The 15,148-nt window shown below is 44.8% G+C and overlaps 2 protein-coding genes and 1 long non-coding RNA gene across 5 annotated transcripts in view; 2 read left to right on the forward strand and 1 right to left on the reverse strand.

The window, feature by feature from the left end:
• Positions 1 to 15,148, forward strand: part of LOC121393056 — a 1,743,327-nt gene that overhangs the window by 199,609 nt on the left and 1,528,570 nt on the right. The gene's annotated exons all lie outside the window — the stretch shown is intronic.
• LOC121400993 overlaps positions 1 to 15,148 on the forward strand; it is an 840,200-nt gene that overhangs the window by 12,893 nt on the left and 812,159 nt on the right. The window lies entirely within an intron of this gene.
• LOC121401065 lies at positions 5,052 to 6,109 on the reverse strand. Its single transcript, XR_005966094.1, has 3 exons — positions 6,023 to 6,109; positions 5,807 to 5,894; positions 5,052 to 5,709 (listed from the first exon to the last, which is right to left on the reverse strand). It is a non-coding gene; the product is annotated as an uncharacterized LOC121401065 (long non-coding RNA).

Here is a 15,148-nt window from a genome sequence, read left to right on the forward strand (position 1 = left end):
CTTTCCCTTTTTCACTCTTCTCTTCTTTCCTCTTTCTTTTGGCAGGTTTTTTTTTTACATTTTTTAAAGAATCTTATACTTTCCATTAAAAGGTTTCTGTGCGTTTCTCTAGGATTTCATCTCAGTTCCACTTACAAATCTTAGGCCCCAGGCCATTAATGTTTTTAACTCTTAGGGCCCCAGGCCCCCAATGTTTTTAACTCTTAGGGCCCCAGGCCCCCAATGTTTTTAACTCTTAGGGCCCCAGGCCCCCAATGTTTTTAACTCTTAGGGCCCCAGGCCCCCAATGTTTTTAACTCTTAGGGCCCCAGGCCACCAATGTTTTTAACTCTTAGGGCCCCAGGCCACCAATGTTTTTAACTCTTAGGCCCCCAGGCCCCCAATGTTTTTAACTTTTAGGGCCCCAGGCCACCAATGTTTTTAACTCTTAGGGCCCCAGGCCACCAATGTTTTTAACTCTTAGGGCCCCAGGCCACCAATATTTTTAGGGCCCCGGGCCACCAATATTTTTAACTCTTAGGGCCCCAGGCCACCAATGTTTTTAACTCTTAGGGCCCAGACCCCCAATGTTTTTAACTCTTAGGGCCCCAGGCCACCAATGTTTTTAACTCTTAGGGCCCCAGGCCACCAATGTTTTTAACTCTTAGGGCCCCAGGCCCCCAATGTTTTTAACTTTTAGGGCCCCAGGCCACCAATGTTTTTAACTCTTAGGGCCCCAGGCCACCAATATTTTTAGGGCCCCGGGCCACCAATATTTTTAACTCTTAGGGCCCCAGGCCACCAATGTTTTTAACTCTTAGGGCCCCAGACCCCCAATGTTTTTAACTCTTAGGCCCCAGGCCCCCAATGTTTTTAACTCTTAGGGCCCCAGGCCAACAATGTTTTTAACTCTTAGGGCCCCAGGCCCCCAATGTTTTTAACTCTTAGGGCCCCAGGCCACCAATATTTTTAGGGCCCCAGGCCACCAATATTTTTAACTCTTAGGGCCCCAGGCCACCAATGTTTTTAACTCTTAGGGCCCCAGACCCCCAATGTTTTTAACTCTTAGGCCCCAGGCCCCCAATGTTTTTAACTCTTAGGGCCCCAGGCCAACAATGTTTTTAACTCTTAGGGCCCCAGGCCACCAATGTTTTAACTCTTAGGGCCCAGGCCACCAATGTTTTTAACTCTTAGGGCCCCAGGCCACCAATATTTTTAACTCTTAGGGTCCCAGGCCAACAATGTTTTTAACTATTAGGGCCCCAGGCCAACAATGTTTTTAACTCTTAGGGCCCCAGAAACACAGAAATGTTCTACTAATAAATGGGGTTTAGGATGAGTTAGGTTCCTGCTTAAAGAGTCTACATTGTCCTAAAGTTTCTGTTCCGGGTTCATGTCAAAAGTGAACTTTGCTACTGAGTGGGGGGAGGGTCATTGGTCCAGGGGCAGGGTTTGCCCAACTTGCCCCTACCTTCCTTATTACCCTCACAGCACTTACCTAACCAAACAATGGAGTATATTCCTCAATCGCTTTATCAGGAACACCCCACCCCAAAAGGACGTCTCATAACCTGGAGAAAGTGGTACCCAAAAAACAAATCCAGCTTAGTCATTGGCCAATATCAAGCTCCTTCATATACTAAATGTCTGGTATAGTGACAATAGGCTGGTGGGAAGTGGATGGAATTCCAGTGTTAAGAAAGGGGCGTTGGACTTGAATGGATATGCTGTTACATTGTGGCCTATGGAGTAAAGCAATATTATAGTTCCCTCCAATCATTAGAGATCAGTATGTGTCCCTATGTCTTTCAGCCCCGTCATGTACATATTAATCAATTAACCCTGCAGAGATATTAACCCATTCCCTTCTTCAACTAACCCCTGTATCAGCACCACCACCACCCAGTTTTACCCTCACACAACCGCTCAGTCATCTTTAGTAGAACGAGGCACAGGAGCCCCTTCCCTCAATATTCACCATAGGGATTAAAGAAAAACACAGAGACATATTTATGGAGAAAACCTGGCGGTGAGCACAGGATTTATTACAATTAATAGGCAATTTATATTTGGGCCTCCCTAACAGTGGATGATCCAGAGGAAGGAGAAAAACCCTAGAGTGCTATGGGGCCAATCTGCACTGAAGGTAAAAATTCCTTCCTGACTCCTAGAAACGGCAGTCGGTTCTACACCCTGGATCATGGCTAGACCCCCCCGCCCCCTACCTATACACCCCACCTCCTATACACCCCCCACCTATACACCCCCCTCAACCTTCTCCTATACACAACACCCTACTCTTCCTCCTATACATAACCCCCTACTCTCCCTCCTGTACACAACCCCATACTCTCCCTCCTATACATAACCCCCACTCTCCCTCCTTTACATAACCCCCTACTCTCCCTCTTGTACACAAACCCCACTCTTCCTCCTGTACACAACCCACACTCTTCCTCCTGTACACAACCCACACTTTCCCTCCTGTACACAACCCCCACTCTCCCTCCTATACACAAACCCCACTCTCCCTCCTGTACACAACCCCCACTCTCCCTCCTGTACATAACCCACACTCTCCCTCCTGTACACAACCCCCACTCTCCCTCTTGTACACTACCACATACTCTCCCTCCTATACACAAACCCCACTCTCCCTCCTGTACACAACCCCCTACTCTCCCTCCTGTACACAACCCCCTACTCTCCCTCCTGTACACAACCCCCTACTCTCCCCTCCTATGCACAACCCACACTCTCCCTCCTATACACAAACCCCACTCTCCCTCCTGTACACAAACCCCACTCTCCCTCCTGTACACAACCCCCACTCTCCCTCCTGTACACAACCCCACTCTCCCTCCTGAACATTACCCCATACTCTCCCTCCTATACACAATCTCCACTCTCCCTCCTGTACACAACCCCCACTCTCCCTCCTGTACACAACCCCCACTCTCCCTCCTGTACACAACCCCCACTCTCCCTCCTGTACATTACCCCATAACTCTCCCTCCTATACACAACCCCCACTCTCCTCTTGTACACTACCCCATACTCTCCCTCCTATACACAAACCCCACTCTCCCTCCTGTACACAACCCCCTACTCTCCCTCCTGTACACAACCCCCTACTCTCCCCTCCTATACACAACCCACACTCTCCCTCCTATACACAAACCACACTCTCCCTCCTGTACACAACCCCCACTCTCCCTCCTGTACACAACCCCCCACTCTCCCTCCTGAACATTACCCCATACGCTCCCTCCTATACACAACCCCCACTCTCCGTCTTGTACACTACCCCATACTCTCCCTCCTATACACAAACCCCACTCTCCCTCCTGTACACAACCCCCTACTCTCCCTCCTGTACACAACCCCCACTCTCCCTCCTGAACATTACCCCATACTCTCCCTCCTATACACAACCCCCACTCTCCGTCTTGTACACTACCCATACTCTCCCTCCTATACACAACCCCCACTCTCCCTCCTGTACACAACCCCCTACTCTCCCTCCTGTACACAACCCCTACTTTCCCTCCTGTACACAACCCCCTACTCTCCCTCCTGTACATAACAGACAGACACACACAGACATACGCTCTCGGGATAGGTCGGTAAGAAGGAAAGGATTTAGGCCGTGGTGGAGGGTCGGCGGCAGCAGGTGAGTCTTTGGGTGGAATGCTGAAAAGAAAAGATTTAGAAAATGTTAAGATAAGAATAAAGACAAACACTTGTTTCTTTATGATATTAAAGGCTCGGTATTGCTTTAAAAGCGCACTATTTGTTGGGCCTTTGGGGACTGTTTGGGTCTTATTGGCCTACTATACAATCAACACTTTATCTGCAGACTTAGATCCCTGTCAGCAACCTCTTACACCCTAAAGGCAGCCAAACATTGGTCTATGGGGTGCGCCCTCAAAGTGATCAGCCTGCGGGCTCAACAGACAGGGTGTATGACTTCCTTTCTATTGTTCTGATTGAAAATGCTCAGAAGAGCAGGAAGTAAAGTGGAGCTGCATTGGACAACATGAGGTATCTCTAGAAGAAGGGTAATTGTCAGTAAATTGATACATTACCCAAACCCTGCCGAGCCTCTTCATTATGGCCTTCCTGACCCGTTTTCGGAGGGTCGGCCTTTCTACCACCGGAGGATTTTCGGTGGTCTCTTCCACCTCAGGAGCTTGATCTTTATCTACTTCCTCTTCTTTCTGCTCCTCCGGTGCAGGAGCTTGTTGTTTCTCAGGGGCTCCCTCCTCTCTCTCCTTCTCGGCAGCAGCAGGAGCTTGCTCTTGTCCAGGGGCTCCTCTTCTCTCTTCTGGTCCTCTGCAGCAGGAGCTCGCTGTTCCCCAGGGGCTCCTCTTCTCTCTCCTCCTCCGCTGCAGGAGCTTGTTGTTGTTGTTGTTCTGGAGCTCCATCTTCCTTTTCCTCCTCCGCTGCAGGAGCTTGCTGTTCTCCATCAGCTCTCTCTTCCTTCTCCTCCTCCGGTGTAGAAGCTGGTTGTTCCTCTGGGCGCCTTCTTCTCTCTCCTCCTCCACAGCAAGCAGGAGCTTGCTGTTGTCCAGGAGCTCCCTCTTCTCCCTGTTCGTCCTCCTCCGCAGCAGGAGTTTGCTCTGTCCAGGAGATCCCTCTTCTCTCTCCTCCTTCTCCTCCGCAGCAGGAGCTTGTTGTTCATCAAGAGCTCCCGCTTCTTTCTCCTCCTCCGGTGTAGGAGCTATTTGTTCCCCAGGGGCTCCCTGTTCTCCGTTCTCCTCCTCCGCTGCAGGAGCTTGCTGTTGTTTTGGAGCTCTTTCCTCCTTCTCCTCCTCCTCAGCTACAGGAGCTTGCTGTTCCCCAGGGGCTCCCTGCTCTCTCTTCTCCTCCTCAGCAGCAGGAGCTTGCTGTTCTCCTGGAGCTCCCTCTTCCTTCTGCACCTCTTCTGCAGGAGCTTGCTGTTCTCCAGGAGCTTGTTCCCTGCTCTCTTGCTGTTCTCTCTTTGCAGCAGGAGCTGGTTGTTCTTCAGGAGCTTCCTCTTCTCGCTCCTTCTCCTCCTCCTCCTCCATAGGAACTTGTTTCTTCACTAGGAGCTCCGTCTTCTCTCTCCTCCTCCTCCGCTGCAGGAGCTTGTTGTACTCCAGGAGCTTCCTCTTCCTTCTCCTCCTCTGCTGCAGGAGCTCCTTCCTCCTCTCCCTCAGCTGCAGGACTTGCCTGTTGTTCCTCACTAGGTTTGGAGGGAAATAAATGTCATTATTGTCATTATTGTAAAGTGGCAGTAAGCGTAATTGAAAGTGTTTAGTGCAAAATACATACCCAGCAGCCTCCTGCAGCTTCTGCTCCCTCTCCCAGAGCGTCATGGCAAGCTGGTGAAGGTGCCATTGGATAGTCTGCGGGTGCAGGGGAGGCACAAGGATAGGAGCAAAGGGGAAAGAAAGGAGACAGTTATGATTATGTCTGTATATGTGCTGCTAATAGTACCTTTATACGCTGAGGGCAGTGAGGGTGTGGGATTCCCATGTGATGGGGGAACTTACATTCTGCAGCCGCAGATACTCTACATGCTGCCCCCATCTCCAGCGTTCCGATGATGCTTCCTGTGGAAGGAGAGAGTCAATGTTAATAATATAATTATTATAGAGACACACAGTGAATAATAACCTCTCCTATAATAATAATAATAGTGACACTTACAGGAGGCAGCAACTCCTCACTGTAGAGGGCGATACACTCCCTCTCGAGTACTTCCTGTAACATAAAGAAAGTAGCAGTGTTACACAAGAGCTGGCAATCTAATATCATTTCTTCTCTATTTATCTAGAACATTCTGTTCTGCATTACATACCAGAAAATCGATCAACACCCAGTACTCGTAAATGTTGTCTCTGTGCGTCGTCCTGGGGTCGAAGTAATAGCGAAGAATAAAGTCCTCTCTGAAAAAGAAAAATATCACTGAGCGTTAATAAAAACATTTTCCCAGCCTTATTGCCCTTGCACTTACCCCTGGGGCAATAGCAAATGATTCAGAACATGTAATAAGAGCATTTATTGTTTTACTTACAGGACGACGTTCTTGCCATAGTAGACCCGGTAGTGATGTTCTGTGGGAAAAACACATTTATGTTAAATACTGAGCTAAAGGGGGAAAGGAATTTCACATATAATAAACGTAGGAACTGATAAAATAAAATAGGATTTTACCGTAATAGGAGGCAAGGGCCTTAAAGTCGGTGTCTTCCTCCCTGAAGTCCCTCCAGGACGACGTACAGCGTCTGTAAGTGAAAGGAAAGAGCATTAGGGACAGAATACTAAATGGCTCTAAATGCTGCTCACAGTCAGTCCTGAATCTGAGGAGAATAGAGACAGAAAAGGGTTTGGGGTTTTCTATAGGGGCAAACATTGCAGGAATAAGGAGATTTTATTCTGAAAAAAGGAAATAAACCGTAGTGGTTGTTTTTCCTGGATGTCAGTTCTACTCGCACAGAGGCAAATGGTATGGCAGCTCCCACCTGTATGTATAAAAGGAAAGCAGTGCAGACAGACAGACAGACAGCTGCTTAAGGAGAGCTTATATAGAAGAGTGAAAGGGAAACAGCAGTTTCAGATGAGAGAGGATTTATTTTACACTGAGGCATTACCAGGAGAGATGTCTTGATTGTTATCTCCTCCATCGTCGAAAACCTAAAGGGACAAATGGACAACAATCAGGCCAAAATGAAGTCACGGTTACAGGGTTTGTTCCACCTTTAAATAAACGTTTGGTATGATATAGAGAGTGATATTCTGAGACAATTTGCACTTGGGTTTGATTTTTTTATAATTTGTGGGGTTTTTGCATTATTTAGCTTTTTATTCAGCAGCTATAAAACAACTTATTGAAGACCAATTGAAAAGTTGCTAAGAGTTAGCCATCCTATAACATACTAAAAGTAAGTTAAAGGCAATTATTTTCCTTCTGTATATTCCCCTATTTGTATTATTAATGCTGCTGATAGCGATGGATTGGCTTCTTATAAATCCCATATACAGTACCGTATGGGCTCATATGCACAAAGCCACGTGGGACCCCCCTCAAGTGAATTTAGGGCAGATTTGCTGAAGAAGAAATCATGTGCTGAATCAGTTGAATTTGCAAGATTTACCTCTTCAAGAAGATTCTCTGATGTTAAAAAAAATAGGGGGCGGCACAAGGCCGGGGCACCCCAAGGGGGTCTCCCTAAGGAACCCCTGGCTTCTCTCTTACACTGTTCAGATGAAGATGGATGTGACTGAACAATGGAGAAGCCAAAAATAAACCCAGGTGTTATCAGGCAGGTGTAACAGCAAAATCAGTCCAAAAAAAAGCAGGAAAAGCTCTGTAGCAATCTGTATAGAAAAGAGAATAAAAAGGCAAGTTAATGAATTTAGCGCTTAATATTTCCTATATAATACAGAGGAGACAGAGATCTTATTGTCCCCTAAACTTGAGCTTTGTCAGGTCCTGGTCCCTTTTTTTTTTATTGTTGTAAATGTTATTTGTCAAATAACCCAGAGAGAATATACACTTTAACCCAGAGCCAACCAACGGACTAAACCAAACTGTCAAATCCCTATTGGTAAAGTCACCTCTCTTCTGTGGAACCTGCTGTTCCTCCCACTCATTTACTATCACCCCCTACTGTCCCCATGGCTCGTGCCTCTGCTTCCCACCCCTAGTTACAGACTGGGGGGCACCAACTATCTAATTTTTCACTAATTTAAGGGATATTTGGCAAAAAAATGTCTTGGAGAGAATATACACTTAACCCAGAGCCAACCAACGGACAAAACCAACTGTCAAATCCCTATGGGTAAAGTCACCTCTCTTCTATGGGACCTGCTGTATGTCCCTCCCGCTCATTTACTATCACCCCCTACTGTCCCCATGGCACGTGCCTCTGCTTCCCACCCCTAGTTCCAGACTTGGATAAAGGGAACATGTATTTAGCTACAATGTTGGTACATAAGAGCAGGGCTGGGGGCAGATACCAGGGGGCAGAGGGGCAAATCTCTAAGGAGCCTGTCAGTACTGGGAACACGAATTAAGCAGCTTATGGTGAGGTACAGGGGTCCCCAAATGTTCCCTTCATTAATAAATGTGAATATTTGCTGACAGTCCTGTATAACTGCCAAATCCTGGTCTGTGTCTCCCAACCAGCACTAAGATTAAAGGCTCCTCCAAGCACATTTTAGGGAAAAAATTCTCTAAATTCACTAAAATCAGTGAGAGGTGCAACACCTACTAGTCCGGGGGAAAAACATTGCCCAAATTCCTGCCTCTTTTTGCACTAAAATAAAGTTTTTTGGCAATAAATCTCCCAGAGGGAAAGTCCACTTACCTCTCACCACAGGGCCAACCAACGGACTGAACCAACTGTCACAACGCCTGGGTGAAGTCACCCTCTTGTTCCCTGCCTCCTTTAAAGGGCAAGTGTCCCCTTTTGAATGAGTGAGGTTTTTATATGGCCATTGTATTTCTAAATTAGATGTGGCAGTACATCAACAGCCTATTAAGGTACACTGATATGCCCTTTGTATGTGTGGCCTATTGAGTCTGGGGTTGGAATCCATTCATTCATGGCAGCCAGGGTTCCAATCAGTGCTGCTGCTGTTGTTTCATAAGCCACACAAATTATATACTATACATATATCCAGCACCCGTAGCGGCTATATCCTCTTTGTCTATTTAAACTCCACCAATACCACTATAATCAGGCCCTTTGGGTTCTATAGTCGCTCACTGGTTCAATCCACGTGGCCGGGTGCTCTTGGCCCTGAGCCCTAAAATCTTATGATTTCAAGTTAGATCCCCCGCAACACAGGGCCTCCATACACTCAATTTAACAAGGTAAAATATAATGGATTGGCTTAGCCGATTTGTGTGTCTTGAGCTCGGGGGCTGCTGCCGCTAAGTCTGTCGCTAGGGAAACGAATTTTCACCAAGGTGTTGGAAAAAGAAAACTTGTTGCAGCGCGACTCGAAGCCTTAAAGGATCGCTCAATTCAGCCATCGGTTAAAAAAACTCCATCTTTATTAATTCTTTTTGTTAAATAATCAGCATCCAAGGTCCTAACGCATTCGGCAACAACGTAACTTCTCAGAGACTCAGTATCCATTAACTGTACCCACATGTGGTTATACGCCAAGAGAAACCCCTCCCAAGGAACTTGTCAAATCAATTAACATAGGCAAAAGTTTTCCGGCACACCAGAGTGCTTTAAATCCAAAAATCTTTAATTGATCCATAGTAATGGGCACACAGCACGTCTAGCTTGACGCGTTTCGGGGCACAAGGACGCTTAATCATTAGCATGTGTTATTATGAAACAATAAAGATTTTTTTATTTTAAAGCACTCCGGGTGAGCAGAAACGTTGTCTTTTCTTCTTCCTATTCTAGTGAGCGTGGGACGCCAAAGAGAATCCAGCTCCCAGAGACAGATCCATGGGCCGCCTGTATTGCAAAGAAGGCTAGCGGTGGTCAGAGCGGTTAAATTTTCTGTTCTATTTTCTTTCTAATCTAATTACATGTGGCAATTATCAATCCATGAAAATGGTTAAAAAACAAATCTAGACTTCTATAAGTGTGATAATGCCGTGCCGCACAGATACCTGCTGGACCGGTACAAGGCCGACCCCGTCCTAACTTCAACTGCCGGCTTCTGGCTTTAATATCCCTGCGCCTGCTCACCGCTCGCCCTTTTGTGACAATCATCAGCGGGTTTGGGTCTATAAAGGGAAGTCAGAGTCAGGCTCAGGCGGGCGCTGGAGAAAAACCCGACCCGCACATCACTACACTAACTTCATATTAGTTAAATGTATCATAAATTCACAAGTTGGCAAGTTCATAAGTTAAAAATTGTTACTGAATTTCCTGTGTAAAAGCAATCGTGTTTTCGTTTTCATTAGAGGTTTTTCCTAAACTTTGCGCGTATAATCGGGTGCTTATAAAAACAGATTTGGGGCTTAAGTTCATATGATAGTAATATATAATATAGTATAGTATATACTATATTAATATATTATATATATATATATAGTATATATTATATATATATATATATATATCTCTTCTAAAAAGAACCAAACACTCTCAGGGAGTAACTGATTATTAGATAATGCTTTAATCAGGTTACAGGATCTAACGATTTCGGCCCAACAAGGCCTTTCTCCAAAGTGCTAACATAGTATTAAAACGAGCCTATTACTCTATGTACTGGGCTGGAAAACAGCAGCTTCACAACTATGGACGTGAAGAACTGCCTATTGGAATACATCACATTAAGTAGCATAAATAGTGTAAACCAGCCTCAAGTGAAGTTTTAAGGATACCAACTTTAGCTTATATATTTAAATGTGTCGTTTGAAGCAACAGCATGGGAGTGTAAGTTCAGCAACAGCATGGATGTAACGATAATAGATTCCATAAGGTATATAACTTGAGAGTGCATGCTGGATGCTTAATAGCTGCTCGATAGAAGCATCAATAGTTTTATTGGGGTGTATAATTAGGGAATTGAGTCGGAGCTGGGACATGGGACAGGGAGCCTGATAATTCATATTTCAAAGGGAAGTTCACATAGTAAAAACTATGTTAGTTGATTGTTACCGAAGTGAACTATAATGTGTTACAAATGTTAGCTAAAATTGGTGCTTCCTTTGAATATGATTATTATCAGCCTCCCTGTCGATGTCCAGCTCCCCTACTCAAATTGACACGCTATATACACCCAATAAAACTATTGATGCTTCTATCAGCATGCTATTAAGCTCCATCAGTGCACTCTCAAGTTATATAGCCTTATGGGCATCTAATTATCTACCTCCGATGCTGTTGGCTGAACTACACCATCCCATGCTGTTGTTAAACGACATTTAATATATAAGCTAAAGTTGGTATTTAAAACTTAACACTGTGAGGCTGGTTTACACTATTTATGTAACTTAATGTGATGTATTCAAATAGGCAGTTCTCATCGTCATAGTTGTGACTGCTGTTTTTTTCCCCAACAGCCCAGTACATAGATATAAGGCTGTTTTAAATAAACTATGTTTAGCACTTTTGAGAAAGGCTTGTTTGGGTCCGAAACGTTAAGTCTGTAACCCTGCATATAAAGCTATCTATATCAGTTACTCCTGAGAGTGTGGTTCTTTTTTTAGAAGAGATATTATATATATATATATAAATATATATATATATATATATATATATATAATATATTACTATAATATATATATATATATATATATATATGAAATTCAAGCACCAAATCTGTTTTTATAGGCGATTATATCGCACAGTAGAAAACCTCTAAATGAAAAAGAAACACGATTGCTTTACAGACAGGAAAAATTGTAGTAAACAACTTTTTAACTTATGAACTTGCAACTTGTGAACTTGTATGATGCATTTAACTAATATGAAGTAGTGTAGTGATGTGCGGGTCGGGTTTTTCTCCGCGCCCCGCCTAGCCTGACTTTCTGACTTCCCTTTAATAGACCGCCAACCCGCTGATGATGTCACAAAAGGGCGGGGTGAGCAGGCCGCAGGGGATAGTAAGCCAGAAGCCGGCAGTTGAAAGTTGAGGATCGGGGTCGGCTGTACCGGGTCCAGCAGGTATTGTGCCGGGCACGCTAATATCACTACTATGAAAGTCTAGATTGTTTTTAAACCATTTTTTCAATGTATTGAATAATTGGCCATGTAATTTGATAGAATAGAAAAAGAAACAGTAAAATACGGCTCTGACTCACCCGCTAGCCTTCTTTGGCAATACAGGCGCCCATTGGGATCTGTCTCCTGGAGCTGGATTCTCTTTGGCGTCCCACGCCTCAACGAATAGGAAGAAGTACAAGACAACGTTTGCCTCACCGGAGTGCTTATTAAATAAAGAAAATCTTTATTGTTTCATAATAACTGGACATGCTAATGATTAAAGGCCGGTCTGTGCCCGAAACGCGTCAAGTCTAGACGTGCATGCTTGTGCCCCCATTACCTATGGATCAACTAAAGATTTTTGGATTTTTAAAGCACTCTGGTGTGCGGAAAACTTTGCTATGTTTGAATTGATTTGACAAGTTCTTGGGAGGGGTTTTTCTCTTTGGGTATTAATGACACATGTGGACAGTAGTAAATGATACTGGGTCTCCTGAGAGTATCGTTGTTGGCGAAATGCGTTAGAATTGATGCTGATTTTTAAACAAAAAGAAGATCAAAAGATGGATTTTTTTTTTAAGACGATGCTGATTGGAGCGATCCTTAAGCTTCGGAGTGCGCTGCAACCACTTTTTTTTTTTCCAACACTTAGGTGATAATTGTTTCCCTTAGCGACAGCCTTGGGCAGCAGCCCCCGAGTCAGACCAGCAAAATCGGCTAAGCCAATGCCATATATTTTACCACTCTGTAAAATGAGTGTTGGGAGGCCTGTGTGCGGGGATTTAAACTTGAATATCATAAGTGGTAGGGCTCAGGCAAGAGCGACCCGGGCCAGCGTGGATTGGAACAGTGCAGCGAACCATGAGAACCCAAAGGCCTATTAATAGTTGGATTGGTGGGAGTTTTATTATGAAAGAGGATATAGCCCGCTACGGTGCTGGATTATGTATAGTATATAATTTGTGTCTATGAACAACAGCAGCAGCACTGATTGGAACCCTGGCTGATGAATGAATGATCCAACCAGACTCAATAGGCCACACATACAAAGGATCTCCAGTGTACTTAATAGGCTGTGTATGTACTGCACATCTAATTGAAATAAATGCCATATAAACCTACTCACACAAAGGGGACCCTTCCCCTTTAAGAGCAGGGAACAGAAGGTGACTTCACCCAGGCGTTGTGACAGTTGGTTCAGTCCGTTGGTTGGGCCTCGCTTCGCGTGAGAGGTAAGTGGACTTTCCTCTGGGAGATTTATTGCCAAAAAACTTTATTTAGTGCAAAAAGAGGCAGGAATTTGGGCAATGTCTTTTTCCCCCGGACTAGTAGGTGTTTGGCACCTCTCTACTGATTTTAGTGAATTTAGAGAATTTTCTCCTAGAATGTAGCTTGGGAGGAGCCTTTAATCTTAGTGGCTGGTTGGAGACACAGACCAGGATTTGCAGTTATACAGGACTGTCAGCAAATATTCACATTTATTCAATGAAGGGAACATTTGGGGACGCCCTGTACGCCTCCCATTAAGCTGCTTAATTCGTGTTCCCAGTACTGACAGGCTCCTTAGAGATTGCCCCCTTCTGGCCCCCTGGGTACTGCCCCCAGCCCCTGCTCCTATGGTACCAACATTGTAGCTAAAATAATGTCCCTTTATCCAAGTCTGGAACTAGGGTGGGAAGCAGAGGCAGCGTGCCCATGGGGCAGTAGGGGGATAGTGAAATGAGCGGGAGGGGACATCAGCAGGTCCATAGAAAGAGGTGAATTTACTCCATAGTGGATGTGACAGTTGGTTTGTCCGTTGGTACGTAGGGGTCTGTTCCTACTTAATTGTGCTTAGTACTGGGAATATTGATGCTGCCATAGTTTTATGGGATCTCTCTGTACAGACTTTGAGGAAACTAGGGGACTGTTCCTGCTGAATTGTGCTTAGTACAGAGGAATACCTATGCTACCATAGTTTTATGGGATCTCTCTGTACAGACTATGAGGAAACTTAGGGGCTGTTCCTGCTGAATTGTGCTTAGTACAGGGAATACCTATGCTGCCATAGTTTTATGGGATCTCTCTGTACAGACTATGAGCAAACTTAGGGACTGTTCCTGCTGAATTGTGCTTAGTATAGGGGAATACCTATGCTGCCATCGTTTTATGGGATCTCTCTGTACAGACTATGAGCAAACTTAGGGACTGTTCCTGCTTAAATTGTGCTTAGTACAGGGAATACCTATGCTGCCATAGTTTTATGGGATCTCTCTGTACAGACTATGAGCAAACTTAGGGGACTGTTCCTGCTGAATTGTGCTTAGTATAGGGAATACCTATGCTGCCATAGTTTTATGGGATCGCTCTGTACAGACTATGAGCAAACTTAGGGACTGTTCCTGCTGAATTGTGCTTAGTACAGGGAATACCTATGCTGCCATAGTTTTATGGGATCTCTCTGTACAGACTATGAGCAAACGTAGGGTCTGTTCCTACTTAATTGTGCTTAGTACTGGGAATATTGATGCTGCCATAGTTTTATGGGATCTCTCTGTACAGACTATGAGGAAACTTAGGGGACTGTTCCTGATGAATTGTGCTTAGTACAGGGAATACCTATGCTGCCATAGTTTTATGGGATCTCTCTGTACAGACTATGAGCAAACTTAGGGACTGTTCCTGCTGAATTGTGCTTAATACAGGGAATACCTATGCTGCCATAGTTTTATGGGATCTCTCTGTACAGACTATGAGCAAACTTAGGGACTGTTCCTGCTTAAATTGTGCTTAGTACAGGGAATACCTATGCTGCCATAGTTTTATGGGATCTCTCTGTACAGACTATGAGGAAACTTAGGGGCTGTTCCTGCTGAATTGTGCTTAGTACAGGGAATATGCTATTTTGCAGACTATGAGCAAACTTAGGGACTGTTCCTGCTGAATTGTGCTTAGTACAGGGAAATACCTATGCTGCCATAGTTTTATGGGATCTCTCTGTACAGACTATGAGCAAACTTAGGGACTGTTCCTGCTGAATTGTGCTTAGTACAGGGAATACCTATGCTGCCATAGTTTTTATGGGATCTCTCTGTACAGACGACTCATGGAGGCAACTTAGGGGACTGTTCCTGCTGAATTGTCGCTTAGTATAGGAAGACTACCATATGCTGCCATAGTTTTCATGGGATCTCTCTGTACAGAACTATGGAGCAAACTTAGGGGACTGTTCCTGCTGAATTGTGCTTAAGTACTAGGGGAAATACCTGAATGCTGCCATAGTTTCATGGGATCTCTCTGTAAAGACTATAAGGAAACGTAGGGGCTGTTCCTTGCTGATTGTGGCCTTAGTAATGGGAAACCTGATGCTCGCCCATAGTTTTATGGGATCTCTCTGTGCAGACTATGAGGCAAACTTAGGGGCTGTATCCTGGCTGGAATTGTGCTTAGTTGACTAGCGAATACCTATGCTTGCCATCGTTTTATGGGATCTCTCTGTACAGACTATGAGCAAACTTAGGGGACTTGTTCCTGCT

The sequence above is a fragment of the Xenopus laevis genome, chromosome 3L, assembly GCF_017654675.1.
Source record: "Xenopus laevis strain J_2021 chromosome 3L, Xenopus_laevis_v10.1, whole genome shotgun sequence".
Taxonomy (NCBI): Eukaryota; Metazoa; Chordata; class Amphibia; order Anura; family Pipidae; genus Xenopus; species Xenopus laevis.